Raw genomic sequence first — 7,116 nt, 5'->3', positions numbered from 1 at the left:
TGAAAATACCCTATAGTCTCCAAAAGAATGAACATATTTCTTGTTGGTTTGCTTTAGATAAGCTCTTAGTTCCCTAAACTTGCAAGTAAGTATGTTTTCTTTAATTTAGAAGTGTATTTAGGATCTAGAGAAACAGCAATTCAGACAATTGATATGGATATGTCTAAAATGACACTTATTTCGTGATTTAATGAGGACCTGTCCGAACCTAGAATTGTTGGTAAAGTAAATTCAAGGGTGAAAAATTTTAAACCAAATATTTAATGACAACATTAAAATATAACATAAACCCTGCTTCAAGAATGTCCACTTAATGGGGAAAGAGATATGAATCAATAATATTTTAATTCCAATAAGTGAAGGGTGCACACAAAATAAAAAAAGATGAATATAGGAGTCCCCCCCTTATCTACAATTTGCTTTCTGGGGTTTCAGTTATCCATAGTCAACAAAGGTCTGAAAATATAAATAAATGGAAAATTACAGAAATAAAAATTCTTACGTTTTAAACTGTATGCTCTTCTGAGTAGCACGATGAAATCTTCAGCTGTCCCACTCTGTCCCCCCCAGTCAAGAATCAGCCCATTGTCCAGCATATCCACTCCATATACACTACCTGCCAGTCACTTAGTAGCCATCTAGGTTATCAGATTGATTGCTGCGGTATCTCAGTGCTTGTGCTCAAGAAACCCTTCAAATATCTACAGCTCCGGAGTCCAAACCGGTTCTGAACCTAGTTCTGCGTTCTCCCGCTCCTTCTTTCCTTCAACATGACAGATGCTGCTGCGTCCTTTGCCAAGGATTTCCTGGCAGGTGGAGTGGCGGCGGCCATCTCCAAGACAGTGGTAGCGCCCATCGAGCGGGTCAAGCTGCTGCTGCAGGTACAGCATGCCAGCAAGCAAATCACCGCAGATAAGCAATACGAGGGCATTACAGACTGCGTGGTTCGTATTTCCAGGGAGCAGGGAGTCCTGTCCTTCTGGTGCGCTAACCTGGCCAATGTCAGCAGATACTTCCCCACCCAGGCTCTCAACTTTGCCTTCAAAGATAAATACAAGCAGATCTTCCTGGGTGATGTGGACAAGGGAACCCAGTTTTGGCAGTACTTTGCAGGAAATCTGGTATCGGGTGGTGCCACTGGGGCCACCTCTTTGTGTTTTGTATATCTTCTTGATTTTGCCTGTACCCATCTAGCAGCTGATGTGGGCAAAGCTGAAGCTGAAAGGGAATTCAAAGGCCTCGGCGACTGCCTGGTTAAGATCTACAAATCTGATGGGATTAAGGGCCTGTACCAAGGCTCTAATGTGTCTGTGCAGGGTATTATCATCTACTGAGCTGCCTACTTTGGTATCTATGACACTGCAAAGGGAATGCTTCCAGATGCCAAGAATACTCACATCTTCGTCAGCTGGATGATTGCATAGTCCATCACAGCGGTGGCTTGGTTGACTTCCTATCCATTTGATATTGTTCGTTGCCACACGATGATGCAGTCAGGGCACAAAGGAAATGATATCATGTACACAGGCACACTCGACTGCTGGAGGAAAATTGCTCGTGATGAAGGAGGCAAAGCCTTTCTCAAGGGTGCATGGTCCAATGTTCTCAGAAGCATGGGTGGTGCTTTTTTGCTTATCTTGTATGACAAAATCAAGAAGTTCACATAAATTATTTCGTAGTTTTCCCCCCTCCCCCCTGAACAGGCATGTTGTATTATGTAACATATCTTGAGCATTCTTGACAGACTGTTGGTGTCTATTTATCAGTGGCAACTTTTTACTGGTTGAAAATGGGGAGCAATAATATTCATCTGACCAGTTTTCTCTTGAAGCCATTTCCATGGTGATGGTGGGACTCAATTATATTTTTTATTTCAGTCACTCCTGATAAATGACAAATTTGAAGAAATAAAAAATATCTGAAATAAAAAAAAAGAAACCCTTCAAATAGCCCAATGCTACATCGCAATGCCTATGTCATTCACTGCACTTCATTACATCAGGTAGGCATTGTGTCATCTCACATCATCACAAGAAGGGTGGTGAGAATAGTACAGTAAGATGTTTGAGACAGAGACCACATTCACATAACTTATTACAGTATATTAATTGTTATATTTTATTTTAGTTCTTATTGTCCATCTCTCACTGTGTTTAATTTATAAATTAAACTTTATCATAGATATGCATGTATGTGTGAATGTATGCATGCATGTATAGAAAAAAAAGAGTATATATAGGATTCGGTAGTATCCTTGATTTGAGACATCCATTGGGGATCTTGGAACATCTCTGTGAATAAGAGGGGACTACTGTAAGGCTATCATGTGCAAAAAGGAAGGTTAGAGAAGTCCTCATAAAGGAGATGGTTATCAAATTGGTTTGAATTTTGATATATTTCCTCAGTAAGCACCCTAATGGTAAGGGGAAGTATTCTAGGCAGAAGGTCAGGTATAGTAGAGGTCAAATAGTAAATTGGTTTTTAATGACTGAAATACAAATTAGAAAGTGGAAGCAGTAGTCTGGGGAAGAAGACAGGGGAGGTCATAAATAACCTTGTATATTATGCTAAGGAGTTTAGACTTCACCTGGTTAAGCAATGGAAATATACTTAAACTTTTGAGATGTGGAAGGACATATATTGAAAATTTTACATTAGAAAGGTAAAATTCCTCCTTTTCACTGTACTGAGAATAAAAGAAAGCATGAATACACTGGAGGTATAGATGAGAAAACACCTGAGTCATCTATGGGAGAAAAGATGAAGAGCTGAACTACCACAATGAGGATTGAGGCCATTTCCTTAGTCAAAACCAATCTATGCCTCCTCATTGACCTCCTCAAGAGTCAAACTCCTGGTTTGAGCATGAAGTTTCCCATACATTTGAACCAATCTGCTCTTTTAACTTGTTACCTATTCCCACCTATATTCCCATAACAACCATGGCAGTACCCTGGATCATTATTCCAAAGTAAGATCTGGTCTTGCCCATATGTCTCTCCCCTCAACTGTCATTCATCTTCGCTAGCAAAATGACAGCTCTCCTTGATGCCTTTCAGAGCACTTCAGCTTTATTTCTGTAATTCCTAGGACAATAGCTTCTACATACAATCTCAATAAATGTTTGGTTAATTTAATTTACTTCCTTGCCTCATCACCTGAAGACACAACCTCAGATAGTTCACTTGTTTATCCAAGATAAAACAGCTACTACATGGCAAAGTCAGGAGTATAACTTAATCCAACAATAAACTCTCTGATTACTTCTTTCTTGACCATATTATGAGACTCTTTTTTGTAACAGTCAAATTGTCTCTACCCAGATGTTCCTCCAGCATTATGAGCTCAACAGTCATGTCCAAATTAATTGACTTCTCAACTATTTCCTGCCTTCCATGCTTTTTCCAGTATCTGTTAATTCAATCACCAATGCAACCATCTATACGTAAAGCCTCAGTCAGCTTGAATTCACTTACTACCATCTATGACTTCAATTACTCCCCAAGTTTTGTCAATTTTACCTTCATGGTGACTCTTTCTTCCATTTTTACTCTTTGTCAGACTTTCAAAATAATATCCTAACCATTTTTCCTACTGCCATTAAATCCCTCTTCATCCAATGTATTCTATATACCAAGACAAACTAATCTTCGTAAAGTACAATGCTGACTATGCCAATACAATGGTAGTTTCAATGCCATTAAGTACTATTTTGAAAAGTGTTTAGCTAATACAATAGGCCAATAAAATTAAATATTTGAAAATATATATTGAAAAAGAAACTACCTTCTTTGGGAATACTATTATTAAAACAAAATATCTTATTCTTAATAGTAAGGACTTTCAAAATTATAAAATACCTGAAAACTATAATATAAAAATTTCCTTATACTGAAATTTAATAAAACTTAACTATTTAAAATTGTACAATAATGTTGGAAAATCACGTCAGGAGAATAAAAAAGGCTTATGTGAAGACAAATTTCATTTTCTTTTTTTTTTAATGTCTTTTATTGATTATGTTACATTTGTCCCAACTTCCCTTCCCTCTGCTCCCCTCCACCCGGTGGCCCCCCTCCCTCCAGTTGTCCCCCCCTTTTAGACCATGTCCATTAGTTGTGCATATAGTTCTTCTCAACCTCTCTCTATCTATTCCATTCCCTCCTACCATGCTCCTTAATTCCTATATCATCTCCCTCCCTCTCCCCCTTACCCCTCCCTGCTGACTTCCCCCCAATATGTTCCCCATACCTATAGTTCTTTTTCCACTCTCATTGCCTATTTAGTTTGCCTTTGTTTCAATTCCCTAGCTTCTGTTGTTTCTTGTGATGCAGTTTTCATTTTAGTGTTCATAGTTTTGATCCTCCTTTTTCTAAACCAGTCCCTTTAACATCTCATATAACAGTGGTTTGGATCTAATGAACTCTTTCAGTTTTGTTCTGTCCTGGAAACACTTTCTCTGCCCTTCTATTCTGAATGACAATTTCGCTGGATAGAGTATTTGTGGTTGTAGGTTTTGGATTTTCATTACTTTGAATGTTTCTTGCCAGTCCCTTCTTGCCTGCAGGGTCTCCCTTGAGAAGTCAGCTGATAGTCTAATTGGGACCCCTTTGTACATGATTCTTTTCTTCTCTCTTGCCGCTTTTAAGATTCTCTCTTTATCTTTAACTTTTGACATTTTGATTATAATGTGTCTTGGAGTGGTTCTCCCTGGGTCCAGTTTTTTTGGAACTCTCTGTGCTTCCTGGACCTGTAAGTCTATTTCCTTCCCCAAGTTTGGGAAGTTCTGCTTTATTATATTTTCACTTCGTCGGCAGCCGTCCGTCTCGAGAACGATGGTGTAGCTTCTTAAGAGTCTATCTGCACCGCCGAGAATGGCTGTGCAGTCCGACTCGGGAGTGACATCGTATCTGTCTCCTCCCGTGTCGAATCGACATCTTGCGATGACGCTGAAGCTACAGAGCCTGGGCAGGGTGATATGGAGGGTCTGCTGTTGCCCATGCAGCAGACCCAAATATTTTCACTTAATTTTTCAATTTCTAGTTCATCTTCTTCGCCTTCTGGCAAACCAATAATTCTTATGTTGAGCCTTTTATAGCTGTCCCAGAGGTTTCTGATCCTCTCATCCTTGCTTCCTGTTTTTTCTCTCTGCACTGGTTGACTGTTTGTTCCTTCTCTATGTTCTGTTTTGTTGATATGAACTCTGGATTTTTTTTCGTCACCATCTGTCTCGTATGTGGTTTTGTTACTTTCAGTATGAGTGTTTTTCGATTCTTTCTCATCTTTTTCCAGATCTTTTGTTAATTCTGTAAGTCACCTGATAACAATGGCCCTGAACTGAGCCTCTGACAGGTTTCTTATTTGTTCATCTGTCAGATTCTTCATCTGTTGCCTGGTGAGCTGCGCCACCGGGATTTCTATAGTTGTCTGCCTCATTTTGACAGATGCGTTTTGTTTTCTTGGGCCGGCTAAAGGGGGCAGTGCCTGTATACTCGTCACGACCCAGCGACCGGTGGCAATCCGCAACCTTTTTCGCCGCGCTGTGGCCCTTTGTCGTCACAACCCAGCGACCCGCGCCATTCCACAACCTTTCTCGCTGCGCTGTGGTGCTTTGTCGTCACAACCCAGCGACCGGCGCCTGTCCGCAACCTATTTCGCAGCCCTGTGGGGCTTTGTGTGGGGGCGGGGGTCCAAGATGGATTCACACAGTTATTCCGCGAGGAGACCGGGATCCGTCCTCCCGCCCTCTGGGCCTCACTGTTCAAGGCGATGTGGTGGCTGCTTTCCTCAGCGTTGGGGTCGCGAGCTGCCGGGGTTCGACTGCAGCTGGGATTGTTCTCCCTGCCGCTGGGATTGTTCTCCCTGCCGCTGTCGCTGGTGCGACCGCAAACAGCACCGCCCCCTTTCGCTCCCCCTACCTGCCCAAAGGGCGCCGCTGGTTTATAACTTCATACGTTGGGCTTCCATGTAGTTTTATTTTCTGGAATTTCTAGTTATCTTTTATTTTGAAGTTGTAGTCCTCTCTAGTTGTAGAGGGAGACCGAGCGTGTCAGTCTAAGCCTCCATCTTGGCCGGAAGTCCTCATTTTCTTTAAAGGATTATAATGTCATGTGATTAGAAGTTAAGATATGATGCCATTTGAATGTTAACCATTATTACCTTTTTATTGCTTTTGTTTTGAAAACCAGAAAATAATTTTTAAATGAATACAGGAGAATATATGTAAAAAAAAAAAAAAAAAAAAAAACCCTGAAAAATGTAAAAAAAAAAAAAACAAAAAACCGTGTAAAGGAAACTTGGCCTACCACTGTAGTAATTTACCATTGCTGTTACAAATCACCACAAAAACAGGTGCTTAAAACAACACCCGTTTGTTATCATACAGTTCTTTTGGTCGGAAGTTCAGCACTGCTTCGGTGGGCTCTCAGTTCAGAATATAACAAGACAAAAATCACAGGGTCAGCTGGCTGCATTCTCATGTGGAGCTTGGGAGCTTTTAGATCATGGCACAGGAAATAAGATTTATGCATATTGCTACTTCTAACTGAGAATCACTGCACCCTGTCTCTTTTAATAAGGCTAGAGATATGGAACTGAACATGTATCCCAGGCAGAAGTAAACCCTAGCCTGGAGAAGCCAGGCCTCTGAATGACGGAAAAGCAGGCACACAAACATCAGTCACACCAATACTTTCTTTATATGTTTCACATCCTTATTTTAACCCAATATATATATCAATAATATATTAATTTTAACCCTTATGTCATCTTGTTCAGTGCAAAAATATTAAAATATCTCCCCCTTTGGGACTGTTCATAGAGAATGAGACAGCCACCTCAGCAGTCTCACCCATTTTGAAGATAACATTGGCTTTAGAATACATTATCCTAAACATATAATTTTCTTCATTACAATTTCTTTTCACGTAGTCCAGTGCATTTCCTGAAAAAATGTACTATTTGTCTAACCATCTTTAAGGCAGCACCAACATTTTCCTCTAAAAAATGAGAATATGTATTTCTTTCCAAATGCATCTTAAAATAAATGCAGTTGTGCTGAGACAATATTAACAACCAATTATAAAATTTGGTGCTGGTGGACAGTGACATTTTGAA

At 40.1% G+C, this 7,116-nt stretch overlaps 1 pseudogene; it reads left to right on the top strand.

The window, feature by feature from the left end:
• The first annotated feature begins 770 nt into the window (after positions 1–770).
• LOC150001423 (ADP/ATP translocase 2 pseudogene) lies at positions 771–1,667 on the top strand (annotated as a pseudogene).
• The last annotated feature ends 5,449 nt before the right edge of the window (positions 1,668–7,116 follow it).

This window comes from Furipterus horrens, unplaced genomic scaffold (assembly GCF_987537825.1).
Source record: "Furipterus horrens unplaced genomic scaffold, mFurHor1.1.pri manual_scaffold_9, whole genome shotgun sequence".
Taxonomy (NCBI): domain Eukaryota; kingdom Metazoa; phylum Chordata; class Mammalia; order Chiroptera; family Furipteridae; genus Furipterus; species Furipterus horrens.
The sequence above is the reverse complement of the archived record's forward strand: the minus strand, read 5'-3'. Positions and strand labels throughout refer to the sequence as shown.